This window comes from Erpetoichthys calabaricus, chromosome 17 (genome assembly GCF_900747795.2).
Source record: "Erpetoichthys calabaricus chromosome 17, fErpCal1.3, whole genome shotgun sequence".
NCBI classification, from domain to species: domain Eukaryota; kingdom Metazoa; phylum Chordata; class Cladistia; order Polypteriformes; family Polypteridae; genus Erpetoichthys; species Erpetoichthys calabaricus.
The window spans coordinates 13,240,014-13,258,876 of NC_041410.2; the positions used below are offsets into that span (position 1 = coordinate 13,240,014).

At 40.8% G+C, this 18,863-nt stretch overlaps 1 protein-coding gene across 6 annotated transcripts in view; it reads right to left on the minus strand.

The window, feature by feature from the left end:
* Window positions 1-18,863, minus strand: part of sema6dl (sema domain, transmembrane domain (TM), and cytoplasmic domain, (semaphorin) 6D, like) — a 480,425-nt gene that overhangs the window by 222,642 nt on the left and 238,920 nt on the right. Inside the window, exon 1 of one of the 6 annotated variants that reach the window (XM_028823781.2) lies at window positions 3,293-3,376. The exons of the other annotated variants lie outside the window; for them this stretch is intronic. The gene's annotated coding sequence lies outside the window, so the exon portion shown is untranslated. Of the gene's footprint in view, window positions 1-3,292; window positions 3,377-18,863 lie in introns of those variants that run through there. 6 annotated transcript variants of the gene reach the window in all.

Sequence of the window (18,863 nt, forward strand, 5' to 3'; positions counted from 1 at the left end):
AAGGCTCCGCCCTACTCATGAATATGGATGAGTTACCTTTGAGGTGCAAAATGCATAGAAATACGGATGATTTTTTTGTAGCCTGATGTTATTTCATCTACTAGATGGCAACAAAATACTTTAATGAGATTTATTAGGGCTTAACAACATAAAGCGGACCAATACACGTCACCGAGTCCGACTCGGGAATAACTGCAATTACATTCAAAACTCGAGGTTAACGCCAAGAAGGTGAAGGGGGCTACACATGAGAGAAGTGAAGCAGCACTGAGCCAAAGCAACGGAAAAACAGAAACGATGACTTGAAGGATCTGCTAGTAAAGGCGAAGAAAAGCCACCGAGTCACAGGGTGCAGCACAGGCTGCTTGATTAAGTCAATAATGATAACGTAAAATGTGTTATGTGCTGTTTGTCACCGGAGGGTTTGATTTATTTAATTTCAGGACTTGGGGAGGACTTGTTGATTACATCCTGACATGTTAAACTACACAGCTGACAGAAGGCATATTTTGCTATTCATGTGATTGTATATTTGGGTCTGCAACATGTTTCGTTTTCATTTGTATCTGCTCACAATCTGTGACAAATGCTGAAATATGTCACGCTCATCTGTTTTCTGAATATCTTCTGGTCACACATGGTTTGTATGCTGTTATATTTTTGGAAAAAAAAAATAATAACATTAACATATGCGTGAGGTGCTGCTGAGTCAGAGAAAGCTGAATGAGTCAAATGCTTTCTTGCGTTAGTCACAAATTTAAAAAGTGAAGGGAGGCGCACAAAGGCCAGGGCTCTGTGGAGGCCATGTCAGCTCAAATCAGAATCGCCGGTCCACCGACTGGACCAAATAAGAGAGTTAGAATGCAGAAAGTAAAGGGGTGACAACAGGGCCAGCCGGACATCACGATGACCAAATGACGGAGGAAAGAAAAAGGCGAGCGAAAGGAACAAACTGTGAGCTCTGACGTCCACAAGAAAGGCCGCAGATATACAGTAGCGCTTCTGAGAAGGCTGATAAACAAATACATAAATATATATATATAGTCTACTGTCTATGATAATACTGTGTATAGCGCCTTTCACATCTATTTTTTTTTTGTTCTTTATTTCTTTATTTCGCCTTATACAATTTCTTGTATTAGGAATTTGTTAATTTTCATATACCCCTTGGGGTCAGAGCGCAGGGTCAGCCATTGTACAGTACCCCTGGAGCAATTACAGGTTAAGGGTCTCGCTCAAGGGCCCAGCAGAGTAGGATCTCTTTTGGCAGTGACAGGGATTTGAACCAGCAACCTTCTGGATACCAGCACAGATCCTTAGCCTCAGAGCACCACTCCACCACTATTATATAGTGCCCTTCAAATCCATCTATCTAACACTGTATATAGTGTCTGTCGTATCTAATTACCTATCTATGATAATACTTTATATAGTGCCTTTTATATCTAGTTATCTACAATACCATATGCAGTGCCTTTTTTATTTCTATGATAATACTGTACATACTATCTTTTATATATTTTATCTGTGAAAATACTTCATAGCATGCTTTTCATGTCTATTTACCTATGATAATACTATTTATAGTGCCTTTCATATCTATCTGCCTATGATAAAACTATACATGCCTTTTATATCTATTAATCTATGATAATACTATCTATAGTGTCTTTCATATCTATCTATGATAAAACTGTATACATGCCTTTTATATCTATTAATCTATGATAATACTATATATGGTGTCTTTCATATCTACCTATGGTAATACTATATATAGTAACTTTTGTACCTCTATATATGATTACACTATACATACAAAAGGCAAATATAGTGTCTCTCATATCTAATTATCTATCTACGATAAAGCTGTATTTAGTGCCTTTTCTCTATGATTATACTGTATATAATATATCTAATTATCTGTCTATGATAATACTAAATGTAGTGCCTTTCATATCTACCTATTGTAAGACTATATATAGCACCTTTTATACCTCTACATATGATTATGCTATATATAGAAATGTATATATAGTGTTTCTCATATCTAATTATCTATATATGATAATACTATATATGGTGCCTTTTCTATCTCTATATATGATTATACTGTAAATAGTGTCTCTCATATCTAATTATCTATGATAATACTGTATATAGTGCCTTTTATATCTCTATGATTATACTGTATATAGGGTTTCTCATATCTATTTTAATACTATATATAGTACCTTTCATGTATATGATAATACTGTATATAGTGCCTATCACATCTATCTATCTATTTATCTATCATATAGTGCCTTTCCCCAGTACTTCTAACACCACAGATAAGTGCACAACACAATGGCCGTCCTCCTGCTGTTTTTCTAAGTAGAGATGATTTCAGCGACAGAGGATGCCCCGTCCCACCATCAGAAGGTTCCTTTATGAAGTGTGCAGTCACTGGGCTCTAATGATAATATCAGCATTACTTGATGAGGTCGGTGCCGAGTCACTAGTTCATCTATTGTATAAATTGGAATCGTGCCTGATTTAACCACAGTTGGCATGCTGCTTTGCATTAGCACACCGTGGCTTAATGAAAGTGGGCCGCGTGCTTGGGTTTTTAAGCACGGACTTATTAATTTGTGCGCATTTGATCCAGGAGTTGTACGGCCATCCTGGAGCCTTGTGCCTCGTTCTGCGTCCTGAATATTTATTGCCGCCTATTGCATCTTGCAAACAAAAAAAGCTATTTGTCTAGCAGTAATCTGAGATTTGTAGATAAGCTGTGAAATCGGAATTCAGAACCAGCTGGGAAAATCTAGAAATGTTAAATTCAACGAGTAAACAGTTTTTTTTTTCGTTTTAGGTTTGTTTTAGGCTTCTTGTTGTTATAAGTGCTGGTTGGCAGTTTAATCCTCAAACTGAGTTTGCTTTCCATTTTTTTTCCAAGTAGACAATAGCAATTACTGCAGCTGTGCATATATCTGTCTGTAATCTGCCAGGTTTAGAAAGAGATAAAAAGAGAAAACAACAATGCAGACAACAAAAGCATACTGAGTTACAAAAACAATTTCGAGATTCATAGGAGAATATTGCTGTGATGTAACCTGAAGCCCCTGGCCCTCCATAACGTGTTACAGCCATCCTTCAATCAGAGTGAAGTAAAGTCCAAAGGTGAGCAGCCACCGCGCACTCCGTCAGCCATTCTTCAGTTACCTAAATCTTTACATGGCAGACCCCTTCATGACACGGACATACAGTACATGCATAACATTAGCAGGGAGCATCGATGTGGACTTACCGTGATGTGCATGGAGTCGCCACGAAATCAGCCTGAGCCCAACAAGACAGCGAATCAGTCAGCAAGTAGAATTTTGCAGGAAAGAAAAACGGTCGAGGTTTGTGCTCAGCTAATAGCAGACCGACCAGCTCTCGCATTTTTACTGCTTTAGGCAAAGCTATGAATGGCGCTCGACCACCCCTATGATTTGAGTGAAATGATCAGCAGCAGAAAGGTCGGATACGAGAGGGACTGGGGACAGCAAAGAGGGCTGGGGTACAAAACGGTGCCTTGGCAATTTGAGAAGGTCGAGGGGGACGGCTGATGACTTATAGAAAACGTCAGCTTGATGTGACGGCCTCGCGCTCGAGGGGCGCCATTTCAGGACACACTCTTAGTGGGTTTTATTTATTTTGTAGGTAATGTTAAGCACTTCCTCAGCACATAATCTTCATACACTTTGTAGAAGTGCGCGGCTCTTTATTTAAACTGCCAGCCAAACAGGCAGCTTACAGTGACGGTGACAATCTGATTATCATCTTACAAAGGCAGCTCCATAAAAACATTTCATTTACAGTACTGAGGAAATTTGACAAACTTAATATAATCACAACACTCAATAAAACTGAACTATAATGATAATCTTTATATATATTGTGACACGCGACTCCCTGTCTTGCACCCCAAAACACGAGGCTGAGTCTCAGTACTTTAGCAAAACCAGCTTTATTCCGCTTGAAACAGGAACAGACCAGTAATTTATTGGATCTACCGCTCTCCTATTCACAGACACAGCAGTCAGGCAGCGTCATGGCTAGGTTAGTTCCCTGCCTTTATAATGTTCGCTGCATCCCCCATTGACGACAGGTGCTCATAGCACAACCGCGGTCGACTCGGATTTGTTTTCATGGTGAACTACTGCAGCGCTGCAACGGAGAAGCTGTCTTCCACAGATGCCGCAATTGTGCTTCAGGACGCTCTTCGACATGTTCTCCTGTTGTTTTTGGTGGGGGAGTCCTAAAAGAGTTTAGAAACCTTATAATATCTATCAGTTATATAGTGCCTTTTATATCTATCTATTATATAGTGCCTTTTATATCTATTTATCTATCTATCATGTAGTGCCTTTCATATTGTGACGTGTGACTCCCTGTCTTGCACCCCAAAACACAAGGCTGAGTCTCAGTACCTTATCAAAACCAGCTTTATTCTGCTTGAAACAGGAACAAACCGGTTTATTAATTGGATCTACTGCTCTCCTATACACAGACACAGCAGTCAGGCAGCGTCATGGCCAGGTTAGTTCCCTGCCTTTATAATGTTCCTTGCATTGGCCATTGATGACAGGCGCTCATAGCACGACCGCGATTTACTCAGATCTGCTTTATCTATCTATCTTTCTGTAATATAGTTCCTTTCATATGTATCTATTGTTCCTTTCACATCTATCATATAGTGCCTTTCATATCTATCTATCTGTAATATAGTGTCTTTCATATGTATCTATTGTTCCTTTCACATCTATCATATAGTGCCTTTCATATCTATCTGTAATATAGTGCCTTTCATATGTATCTATTGTTCCTTTCACATCTATCATATAGTGCCTTTCATATCTATCTATCTATCAATAATATAGTGCCTTTCATATCTATCTGTAATATAGTGCCTTTCATATCTATCTATTGTTCCTTTCACATCTATCTATCATATAGTGCCTTTCATATCTATCTATCTGTAATATAGTGCCTTTCATATGTATCTATTGTTCCTTTCACATATATCATATAGTGCCTTTCATATCTATCTATCTGTAATATAGTGCCTTTCATATCTATCTATTGTTCCTTTCACATCTATCTATCATATAGTGCCTTTCATATCTATCTGTAATATAGTGCCTTTCATATGTATCTATTGTTCCTTTCACATCTATCATATAGTGCCTTTCATATCTATCTATCTGTAATATAGTGCCTTTCATATCTATCTATTGTTCCTTTCACATCTATCTATCATATAGTGCCTTTCATATCTATCTATCTGTAATATAGTGCCTTTCATATCTATCTATTGTTCCTTTCACATCTATCTATCATAAAGTGCCTTTCATATCTATCTATCTGTAATATAGTGCCTTTCATATCTATCTATTGTTCCTTTCACATCTATCTATCATATAGCGCCTTTCATATGTATCTATTGTTCCTTTTGTATCTATCTTTCTGTGATATAGTGCCTTATCTATCATATAGTATATTTTTCATCTATCAATGTACATATCATATAGTGCCTTTCACATCTGTCTAACTCATTCATATTTTTGCTGTGGTGCCTTAAGCACAGTACAAGGATTCAACTCACTCTACTGGAGCTGTGAGGCAGCAACTCAAATCACTACAGCACCGTGCTGCCATTTTGTTACAGGGCCTTAGAAATCTATCAGTTAATTATAAAGTGACCTTCATATTAGTCTATCATTATGAGACTTTTATATTCATCATAATAATACCTTTTCTGTCAGTCTGTCTATCCATCTATCTATAGACGGACAGAAAGATAAATCACTATATAATAGATGGATAGATATATAGATAGATGTGAAAGACACTACTAGATCATACATACTGTAGGTAGACAAGTCACGATATTTTGCACAGTACATTTAAATTGCTTTATATAACAGGTTGGTTGATAGAGAAGATGATTTAAGTGCTTGGCCCTTATTAATTTCCAAGCTGGTTTCCTCACCTCTAAAACATCTAAAACATTTGTCATGTCAGAATTACAGTGAGGCTAAGTCTTTCCCTGAGCCATTTCAGAATGAGAAACACATTTATTTTTTATTTCAATGCAGCAAATGTTTGTCATCAAGGCTGTCGGAAACAATGGAGTAATCTTTGGAAGCTCCGTTTTCTTGTGCGTTGTTTCTTCATTATGATTGCGTTCACCCTGTACTGTGACGCTGTGACACGAGCTTTTGATGACATTTTTGATGCCATTTGCTTCTTAATGGTTCCAAGATGGCTCGTAACCTGCTGACAGCCTTGTTATTTGTACCTCAGTCTCAATATCCGGCTGCTTAAAAAAAAAAAAACAATGCTAATCTATTTAAAAGATTTAAAAGAACAAACAAATGCAGGAACTAAAGAGACTGCCATGCACTAAATACCTGCAGTACCTCAAGTGTATTTCGGAGTTTCAAAGAAAAGCAAAAAGCTGGGATTTCCAATGGAGCACCGGGTCAAGCCTCCTGATTAAAGGTGGCCTGAACATGAAAGGGCAGAGAAAAACCAAGCGACCCCTCCAGCTCTCCACAACCAACACTGGACCCCTACACTAGGAAATGACCTGCTTGCTTTCTTAGAGGTGGTTGATATAAGGCAAGCAGATGTAAAAAAAAAAAAAAAGAATGAATATGTTGAGCAGAGTTTGGACAGGAAAATACAGCATACTTGGGGTGTGTGGCATAGCGGCTAAGGCTGTGGGTTCAAATCCCACTACTGACACCACTGTGTGACCCTGAACTCCAGCTGGAAAAACAGAAGAAAAGTAGCCAGCTGTATCTCAAACATTGCAAATCACCTTGGATAATGGTATTAGCCAAACAATAAGTAATAATAATAATAATAATAATATCACTTTGCTGTTTGAGACACTGATTCCTCCGGTTGGAGCAAGGCAGGTTTCCTCACCTCTAATGAAGTTTCTTGTATTTGGGATTAATCTTACATCATTTGGACACAGTGGTGGAGTGTTTCAGCCTGGGATTTATTATTTTGTTTTTTTTTCATAATTATTTTTCAGTTTTATGTAATTTACAGTATGGTGGCTTATTAGGTACTATTTACTGTATGTTCTATTCATTCCTAGTACTTTGTGGGTGGAGCTCCAGAGAGGCTCTGACATCACTGCTGCAGGCTTCTACCTCTGCCTTTGTATTGAGGTTTGAGAGGAGGAGCCAGCAGTGGATCATTGAGGGTGTTAGGATGTTATCATATTTATTGATTATCCTTCATATTTTCAGTTTTTTTTCTTTCCTTATCTTCTTGGAACTGCTGTTGGATTTTGTACTGGTTTTTAGACAACCCCTCTTTACCTTCTATCTTTGTCTTTCTTCTATGTTTTTTTAAACATTTTCAATAAATTCTCAGTTTATAATGATACTGTGTTTTGGGATGTCTTAAAAAGCCAGAGGTTTACAGTCATCCTCTCCCTTGTAGGACATTATTTGTGTATTTCTGGGAGAGTTGTGACATTTTGAACTTTGATAGCCTGCTCCCCATTTCTTGGGGCCTGTGTGTGCTGTCTGAAAAAGGGGCAGTCAGCTCAAAAATGAAAAAGAGTGAGGAGCAGGAGAAAGAATGACGTCAAGGGGCAAAGCAAAGCAAAGGTCAGAACTGTAAGTCAAAGGAGACAAACCATCAAGGCTACTTTGAAAGTCAAAACATGGAGCCGATAACCAATAATCAGAAACTGAAGGAAAGTAAATCGCTAAGTTTGTTCCAGTCTTGGACATTGGTGCCTGTTTTAACCGGTGTATGGGATGTTCTGTGCCCACAGCCCATGGGCACTACATTCTATTCCGGGCACATCAGTAGTCATAACTGAGATGGGCCAGGGCGAGTGAGCAGACAAGCTAGACTTTTTGTTCAAAAGCCAAGCAGAGTTTCTCAAATGATGTGAGAGACGGCCGGCAGCTCAATCCGGCCGGGACGTCCCAGGATTGGAAGAATGGAGAAGGGACACTGCCTCATCCAGGACACTAGGTGGCAGCTCCCCTGGACAGTAAATGTACACCGGATACCCGCAGGGCATCATGGAACGTGGAGTCCATTTTCTCAGCCCTGTTGGGTGCCGCCAGGGGAGCTAATAAAGGACCTGGGGACTCCTACTTTTCTTACAACCCGGAAGTACTTCGGAGTCACGAGGACGGAAGCCCACAGTACTTCTGGGATGCTTGAGGAGGATGATGTGGCACTTGACCCGGAAGAAGAGGAGAAACATTTCCAGGTCATGGAATATATAAAGGACTGTTGGAGGTTGGGTGACGAAGCTGCTGGGAGTGGAGGATTGTTATTGAATTATTATTAATTATTGTTATTAGAGAATTGTGGTGACTGTGGTGCTTTGTGCACTTTATTGAAGAAAATAATTAAAAATTCTTCTTGGTGCTTTTACACGTGTGTCCTGGACGTCTGTCTGGTGGGTTTCACGGGGCAATAACGCCCGTAGCATCCACAATGATGAGGATTAAAGTGTTGAATAAGTGCAAAACAGTGCATTTCAATAAATAATTGAATAAATAAATCTCTAAAATCATAAAATAATCACTGCCCAATAAATAATGTCAAAAACAGAGCAAGGGTTCAAAAATATCAAATAACACAGTCCCAATATGAGAATCCAAAGAGGTGAGGTCAAAACAAAGCACGGGGTCGAAAATCCAGAAAACACAAAGCAAAGCAAAAGCAGAGAAACTCACCGACACTCTAACCGCCAGGAATCATGGGAGGCCCTCCCTTAAATAGGGTGGAGGGCGTTGATGGGCAGGTGGCCCCACCCCTTGAGAAGCCACCCACAAAACAAAGCAAAAGCAGAGCAACTCACTAAAAACTCCACACCAGCACATTCAATGAACCGCCAAGAATCATGGGAAGCCCTCCCTTAAATAGGCATGTTCCTGGTGGTGATGGACAGGGGGCCCCCGCCCCTTGGGGAGCCGCCCACATTTAAAGCAAAAGCAGAGTAACTCACCGACACACTCCACTCCCAAGTGCATTCAATGAACCGCAAGGAATCATGGGATGCCCTCCTTTATATAGGATGGAGGTCCGTTCCTGATGGTGATTGGCAGGTGGCAGTGGCCCCTTAAGAAGCCACCCACAAAACACAAGGGGCCAACCCACATATAGAAAAACATTAATATGAATAAAAGGTATAAAATTAAACAAGAGACACAACTGTGAACACCAGCCAGGTAGAAGATGCTGGCTGAACCCTGATGCCATGTTCAGTACTGTTTCCTGCCTAGGATGCCTGGCAGTGGTGAAGCCAGCAAGGGCACAGAGTGAGGGGGAGGGGGTACCTTGCCTTGAGGCCAACCCTACTGGGGGACCCACAAGACAATCTAAATGAAACCTCTCCATCTTTGTGGATGCCCTTGGTCTCTAAATGAAAATCCCTCTATAAACGCTGTGGTGGAGCGAGTCTTTGCTCGCACTTTTGCTAAATCCTTACATACCGGGTGTGAATTAGTATGGCAGGGGAGCTTGATGGTTGGTGGGAGAGGGCGGGGCAGTGCCCTTCCTGTTCAAACCCCTTGCACTGTCTACAGGTGTCAGGATAGTCCCATAATTAGAGGTTATATCATGTGATGTTCACCTCTAGAACTTTGTGTACCATTGTAAATACCTGAAGACAGCGGCCTGCTTGTTCTGTTTTCCTGTGCCCCCCAGTTGCCAGCCTCAGACTGACTACGATATCATATAAGCACTCACAGCTTTCCATTTCTGTGCTTTCTGCCATATTGGTCCTTCCATATCAGCTCTTCCTCTGCCTTCCTGTCATTTTTATCATTTCGAGGTTCCGTGGCACAAATACGCCTGGAAGTGACGCCGGTGTGCCAAGCAGCTAATTACGACTAAGCTCGGTGCCACTTCAAAGTCCATTTGTTTCCCTTTCAAGTGCTGTTTATTTAATTAGGGGGGGGTGCAATTGGTTTCAAGTTCTGTTCCGGCGATGAAAGCCATTTAAACCACAAGCCCATCTGATGGCGCACTCCAGTCGAAAGCAGGTGGCCATTGCCAACTTCTTTTTGAACGTGTCTCTGAGTAATTAAGCTTGAAAAGGTCAAGTGAAAGAATCCTTTTGGGTCCAACTTCAAGCCAACGGAAAGTCATTTTTAATTAGTTTGCAACTCTGCGTGGGGTTCGTCTTATTTTCTCTTCTGGTACAGCTGCTCTCAAGGCATTATTCATATTTTGTGTGTGCTGATTTTTTACTATTAATATTATTATTAATATTAGCCCCTCCACTCCTTCTCTAGCCCACTGATGCACTTTAGATTTATGTGTGTGTCATGCAATAGCCACGATGCCAGTGTGTGGCTTCCCTTTTCGTCAGGTCAGTAGGCAATTCTTCTTTACAGTAATCCCCCGATCTATCGTGGTTCAGCTATCGCGCCCCCGCTATATCGCGGAAAAATTCAATAAGTACATCCTACCTGTAGTGCACTTTGCAGCCAATTCATTACAAAGCATACGGTTTTCAGCAGACAAAGAGTTTCGCATTACAGCACCCAGATGAGGAGACTCAACCAATCAGAGTGGATTTTTTTCTCTTGGGCTCTGATTAGCTGCTGCTAACGTGGTGTAATCTCACAAGAACAGTGAGCGTGGGTCACCGACGAATCGCGTATCGTGTACCTTGCTTGTGGTCCGACTTTTGTGAGCAAACTTTTGTGAGTTTTTCGTTTGTTTTAAGCCCTACGATGGCACCCAAGCGTCCTGCATCTTGTAAGCCTTCTGGTAGCAGTGAGCATAAGCACCAGAGGAAGACCGTGACCATACAGGAGAAGGTAAAGCTGATGATGATTATTATTATGTTACTCATATCTTTAGCCCGATATCCGTGTACCATATGTGTATCCAAAGTTTACATGTGTTTAAAGCGTGTAGGAGGGGTATTTTAAGGCTTAAACTATAAAAAAAATGTGGTCTTTCTATATCACGGATTTTCACCTATCGCGGGTGGGTCTGGAAGGTAACTTCCACAATAGGCAGGGGATCACTGTATAATCTAATATTTACCTTACCAGTGCAAAGTTTTTGGAACGCCTCAGATTTTCCATTTTGTTTTTTAAAGGCAACTGGAACCTGGAAGAAATTCTGATAGGACGAGATCTGGCAGATCCAAAGTCACAAGCCAATCAGAAGACGAGTTTCTGAGGGTCACCAGTCCACGTGATCACAGGGGCCTCACAGCACAGCAGCTCAACAGTGCAGGGTGACAGAGCCAAGTGCCACTGTCTACTGTGAAGAGGTGACTTTGGGCTGCTGGTGTGACAGGACGAGTGGCAGTGAGAAAGCCATTACCTCAAAGGACACAATAGGGCCTTGACATACCACCTGTGGACCACCACAGACTGGAAAAAGGTCTTATAGACCAATGAATCCAAATTTAGTTTGTCACTCAGGGTACATATAAATTATATTAATATATATATATTATATAAATGTACATCATCGAGATGGTGAAGTGATGGATCCTCTGTGTGTGACACCAACTGTCAGACATGGAGGAGGACGTGTGAAGGTCTCAGGTTTTTCTACTGGAGGTAGAGTTGGTGACTGGCACAGAGTGACTGGCATTCTGAATCACAAGGGTCACCACAGTTTGGCTGTTATATCAGCAGAAGGTGCAGGCTACACTTAATGATTCCTTATTTGTTGATTTGCCATTGCTTATTTGTAGTACACCTTGATTTCTTGAAACATTAAGACATTAAACTGTGTCTATTTGCATAATAATGAATAATAATAATAATAATAATAATTCATTTTATTTAAATGCGCCTTTCAAGGCACTCAAGGACACCTTACAAAAAGTCAAAAGAAAATTTGCTAAATGAAAAAATTAATATAAAAATGTAAATACTAAAAGAAATAAACAATAAGTAAGAAGAAAACAATACAATGAAAAATAACGACATACAATTCAAACAACATTATAAATAAATATATATATATATATATATATATATATATATGTGATCATAAAAGAGCAACACTGTACAGTGAAGGGACAGAATCAAGAGGAGTAAGCAAGTTTGAAAAAGTTTTAAGGCTGGATTTGAAGATGGGCGGGGAATCAGTGCTGCGGATATCTTGAGGAAGGGAGTTCTATAGAATTTTACTCAATATTGTTAATCAATACATGATAGAATTTTACAATTTAATGCAATTTATATTTATATAAAGTTATAAGAATTAATTATTAACCCTTAACTACTCACACCATTTCTCATCTCATCAGTACTCGCGTGGTGTTACAATGGCTATTTATACACACGCTGTGAGGTCGTAATATAAAATACTGCAATAGATTAAAATTGTACATGTTGTTAATGTAAGTTAATACCATATTACTGAATAGTACGCCATAGGAACTATATGATAGATAGATAGATAGATAGATAGATAGATAGATAGATAGATAGATAGATGTGAAAGGCACTATATAACAGAGGTAGGCAGATGTGAAAGGCACTATATAATTGATAGATAGTATTACCACACGCACAGTACTGCAACTGTACTTTCACGTCTGTCCAACACATCGCCATGACTCGTAAGAATTTCTGAAAATGTCAAACTCCACTACGTCACCAATTACTTTTATGGCTGCCGATGCCGATTTCTTTATTTCCAGCACCAGTTGTAGTCAGAGTTTTTGTATTCATTAATTCAAAACTTCCTCAAATATTCAGATGTGCCCGCAAGTCCTGCCAAGCAATGCAAACCCTCACATCAGAGTCACAAAGTCCTTTCAGTTTGGTATTAAAATCAGACATTTTGTCGACCACCATTTTGAAGAAACAGCAAAAATGAATTCCACCCCACGTTGTGCACTTGAAGGTCACAGGGCCTCAAGGGAACCTCATCTTGTGAAGCCATTGGCCCCGGCCCACCACAGGGCGCACATTTCCCACCGCAGTCTCAGTGGGTCTACCAGGATTCTTCTGTATTGTGGGTGAAGTAGGATGCCGACGCCACCAAACTGGTACTTGGATTGAATTTGGAGACTGCACTGCCAGCTTAAAATTATAATAACAATAATCATCATTATTATCATCACTGTGATCCACAACTGGATTTACAGGTTTGATAATTAACAGATGAAGGATAATAATAATAATATTTTGTAATTATTATTTTAAAGCACCTTCCTGACAAGCTAAGTAAAGCCTTTTCCTTTGCAGCTTTTGTGTCTGCGACTCCAGTTTGCAGAGTTAGGAAGGCTGGCCGAGTGCATCTTATGAGGCTCATCGTCATCTTCCTCATTGATGCAGATGACTCCCCCACCTTAATGACAATTCCTTTTCTCATTCAGGTGGCCCACTTCACACTCACACACACCTTCTGCTTTCCCCTCCGCCCCGCTGTTCCTCTCAGTTCATTCTCAAGTTTGAATATTAGCACCACACGACTGTGCAGAAAATATGAATATTTTATGATACTTTTGGGAATAATGAGTTTTATTGCTGTAATTTATAAGAAACATCTGCCTCAGTGCAATATCTGGGGGGGTGTAGTGTGCTGTGTTCCTGCGCCGGTAAGGGGCCTGCATCTCAAGTATTTGTATGGTGCACCACAGTTACCATGAAATAAATAAAAACAGCCTATAAATAGCAGATGAACGAAACTCTCCTGTTCATGTCGTTGGCCCCGATACAAAATTAGACACACAGTCAAGTCTGTCTGAGACGAGAAACAAAAAAGAAAAGTGAAAAGACGGCCGTGCCACCCGGAGGGAATAAGTCACTATCTCCTCTCTGCTAGCGCCCTCCGCATACACAGACAACTCCTGCCATATTTCAAGTAAATGTTGAGAAGTCAAAGATCCCGGAGACTCCTGAGACGAATTGTACTTTACATGTTGAGACTCGAAAGAAAGGGATATGGGGGGGGGGGGGGGGGGGGGGGGGGGGTCTAGTTTTGATGAACTGCTGGCCTTGAACTCCGAGATGTTATTTTACACACTGAAATATAAAACTGGAAGTTTCTTTGTTTGTAAAAGGACTTGAAGATCTGCAGAACCGGTGAAGGCGGCCATAGACAGTCACAGGAATAAACGTTGACGTTATCTCAAATATACGGTGGGCTCCGAAAGTCGCAGACCCCCTCAACCCTGGGCATATTTCATCATCTGTTATACAGTGTCATTTATATCTGTCTATCTATCAATCATATAGTACCTTTCACATCTATCTATCTATCTATCTATCTATCTATCTATCTATCTATCTATCTATCTATCTATCTGTGTTATAGCATACTTTATATTTGTCTATCTGCCATACAGTGCATTTCACATCTATCAGTCTTTCTTGTAATGCATTTTTGTCTCTCATGGCAGATTCTGTGTGATACGTGTTGGATGGATGTGCACTGTAGAATCTCTCTGCACTTATGACTGTGACTACTATCTGTATATTTAATTAGTGAGACATGCGACCCTCCAGTCCCACCAGGTCTGTCCCACGAGAAAAGGCTAAATGATAACATCAGTAAACTCTCCCTCCATCTGTTGTTCTCTTATTCTTATTATTTTTCATTCTTCCACATTCCTCATCACTTAATCACCTTTGGCAATGTGCTTGTTGCTGCTCTTCTTTTTATTGCTGTCATTATGGAGGTCATCACATGGTTTCTTGATCACTTTGCTGGGAAAACACGATCACAGATCATGGCCACCAGGTTGCCACTACCTAAAATTTTTATAAGATTGGCCACATCACAAATGTTTGATTAAGACCAAGATCAATGTTCTAGCCCCAGTATTGTGTGAGTAATCAGATGGACACACCTTTGTATTTTACTGTTAGTATATATTATATATATATATATAATATACAGTACTGTGCAAGAGTTTTAGGCAGGTGTGAAAAAATGCTGTAAACAAAGAATGCTTTCAGAAATATAAATAATAATTATCTATTGTTATCAATGTACAAAATGCAAAGTGAGCGAACAAAAGAAAAATCTAAATCAAATCAATATTTGGTGTTCCTACCTTTTGCCTTCAAACCAGCATCAATTCTCATAGGTCCACTTGCACAAAGTCAGGGATTTTGTAGGATTCTAGTCAGGTGTCTGATCAACCAGTTCTACCAAACAGGTGCTAATGGTAATCAATGTCACACGTAGGTTGAAACACAGTCATTAACTGAAACAGAAACAGCTGTGTAGGAGGCTTAACACTGGGTGAGGAACAGCCAAACTCTGCTACCAAGGTGAGGTTGTGGAAGACAGTTTCATGTCATGGCAAGATTGAGCATAGCAACAAGACACAAAGTACTTCTACTGCATCAGCAAGGTCTCTCCCAGACAAAGATTTCAAAGCAGGCTGGGGTTTCAAGATGTGCTGTTCAAGCTCTTTTGAAGAAGTAACAAAGAAACGGGCAACGTTGAGGATCGTAGACGTAGTGGTCGACCAAGGAAACTTAGTGCAGCAGATGAAAGACACATCAAGCTTATTACCCTTCGAAATCAGAAGATGTCCAGCAGTGCCATCAGCTCAGAACTGGCAGAAACCAGTGGGACCCTGGTACACCCATCTACTGTCCGGAGAAGTCTGGCCAGAAGTGGTCTTCATGGAAGAGTTGCAGCCAAAAAGCCATACCTCCGACGTGGAAACAAGGCCAAGCGACTCAAGTATGCACGAACACATAGGAACTGGGGTGCAGAAAAATGGCAGCAGGTGCTCTGGACTGATGAGTCAAAATTTGAAATATTTGGCTGTAGCAGAAGGCAGTTTGTTCATCGAAGGGCTGGAGAGCGGTACAATAATGAGTGTCTGCAGGCAACAGTGAAGCATGGTGGAGGTTCCTTGAACGTTTGGGGCTGCATTTCTGCAAATGGAGTTGGAGATTTGGTCAGGATTAATGGTGTTCTCAATGCTGAGAAATACAGGCAGATACTTATCCATCATGAAATACCATCAGGGAGGCGTATGATTGGCCCCAAATTTATTCTGCAGCAGGACAACAACCCCAAACATACAGCCAAAGTCATTAAGAACTATCTTCAGCGTAAAGAAGAACAAGAAGTCCTGGAAGTGATGGTATGGCCCCCACAGAGCCCTGATCTCAACATCATCGAGTGTGTCTGGGATTACATGAAGAGACAGAAGGATGTGAGGAAGCCTACATCCACAGAAGATCTGGGGTTAGTTCTCCAAGATGTTTGGAACAACCTACCAGCCGAGTTCCTTCAAAAACTGCAAGTGTACCTAGAAGAACTGATGCTGTTTTGAAGGCAAAGGGTGGTCACACCAAATATTGATTTGATTAAGATTTCTCTTTTGTTCATTCACTGCATTTTGTTGATTGATGAAAATAAATGATTAACACTTCCATTTTTGAAAGCATTCTTTGTTTACAGCATTTTTTCCACACCTGCCTAAAACTTTTGCATAGTATTGTATATACAGTGCATCCGGAAAGTATTCACAGCGCATCACTTTTTCCACATTTTGTTATGTTACAGCCTTATTCCAAAATGGATTAAATTCATTTTTTTCCTCAGAATTCTACACACAACACCCCATAATGACAACGTGAAAAAAGTTAACTTGAGGTTTTTGCAAATTTATTAAAAATAAAAAAACTGAGAAAGCACATGTCCATAAGTATTCACAGCCTTTGCCATGAAGCTCTAAATTGAGCTCAGGTGCATCCTGTTTCCCCTCATCATCCTTGAGATGTTTCTGCAGCTTCATTGGAGTCCACCTGTGGTAAATTCAGTTGACTGGACATGATTTGGAAAGGCACACACCTGTCTATATAAGGTCCCACAGTTGACAGTTCATGTCTGAGCACAAACCAAGCATGAAGTCAAAGGAACTGTCTGTAGACCTCCGAGACAGGATTGTCTTGAGGCACAAATCTGGGGAAGGTTACAGAAACATTTCTGCTGCTTTGAAGGTCCCAATGAGCACAGTGGCCTCCATCATCTGTAAGCGGAAGAAGTTCGAAACCACCAGGACTCTTCCTAGAGCTGGCCGGCCATCTAAACTGAGCGATCGGGGGAGAAGAGCCTTAGTCAGGGAGGTGACCAAGAACCCGATGGTCACTCTGTCAGAGCTCCAGAGATCCTCTGTGGAGAGAGGAGAACCTTCCAGATGGACAACCATCTCTGCAGCAATCCACCAATCAGGCCTGTATGGTAGAGTGGCCAGATGGAAGCCACTCCTTAGTAAAAGGCACATGGCAGCCCGCCTGGAGTTTGCCAAAAGGCACCTGAAGGACTCTCAGACCATAAGAAAGAAAATTCTCTGGTCTGATGAGACAAAGATTGAACTCTTTGGTGTGAATGCCAGGCGTCACGTTTGGAGGAAACCAGGCACCGCTCATCATCAGGCCAATACAATCCCTACAGTGAAGCATGGTGGTGGCAGCATCATGCTGTGGAGATGTTTTTCAGCGGCAGGGACTGGGAGACTAGTCAGGATAAAGGGAAAGATGACTGCAGCAATGTACAGAGACATCCTGGATGAAAACCTGCTCCAGAGCGCTCTTGACCTCAGACTGGGACAACGGTTCATCTTTCAGCAGGACAACGACCCTAAGCACACAGCCAAGATATCAAAGGAGTGGCTTCAGGACAACTCTGTGAATGTCCTTGAGTGGCCCAGCCAGAGCCCAGACTTGAATCTGATTGAACATCTCTGGAGAGATCTTAAAATGGCTGAGCACCGACGCTTCCCATCCAACCTGATGGAGCTTGAGAGGTGCTGCAAAGAGGAATGGGCGAAACTGGCCAAGGATAGGTGTGCCAAGCTTGTGGCATCATATTCAACAAGACTTGAGGCTGTAATTGCTGCCAAAGGGGCATCGACAAAGTATTGAGCAAAGGCTGTGAATACTTATGGACATGGGATTTCTCAGTTTTTTTATTTTTAATAAATTTGCAAAAACCTCAAGTAAACTTTTTTCACATTGTCATTATGGGGTGTTGTGTGTAGAATTCTGAGGAAAAAAATGAATTTAATCCATTTTGGAATAAGGCTGTAACATAACAAAATGTGGAAAAAGTGATGCGCTGTGAATACTTTCCGGATGCACTGTACATATATACATATATATATATATATCTGTATATACAGTATATACATACATACATATATATTCATACATATACATAGAGTATATATATCTATATATATATATCTATATATCTATATATATATATATTGTAATGGGCGGCCGGGGATCCTGCCCGGATGGGACGCCCTTTCCAGGAGAAGACTGGAGGAATGGGCATACTGTCAGGAGTACCTTCCCCGGGACATGAGAGGGCAGCACCCTTGGTTTACATCGGGGCAATGGAATTGGAGCTTGTAAGCTCAACCCAGTGGAGGTCCGTGGCCACCACCAGGGGGCGCCTGGACAGCTCCAGAGTCTGGACATGCAGCACTTCTGCCACACCCGGAAGTGCTGCCGGATGTCAATCAAGGGACACCTGGAGCACTTCCAGGTGCACTATAAAGGAGGCTGTCTCACTCCATTCCTAAGCCAGAGTCGGGAGAAGGAGGACTGAGTACTGTTTTGGAGCACTGTGTTGTGTGCAGGATATTAGTCCGTCTGTGCCTGGGGCCTGGTCTTCTACAATTATATTATATATATATATATATATATATATATATACAGGGTGAGTCAAAATTATGTCAATACTAACGGTACTGGTATGTATATAATTTTTGTGGACAATTTATGTGCCAGTTGTGTTGAACATGATAGCGAGCAGGTTGAGACATTCCTGTAAATCATTTTGCACATATGAAGTATGCTTTGTGAATAAATTGTTTC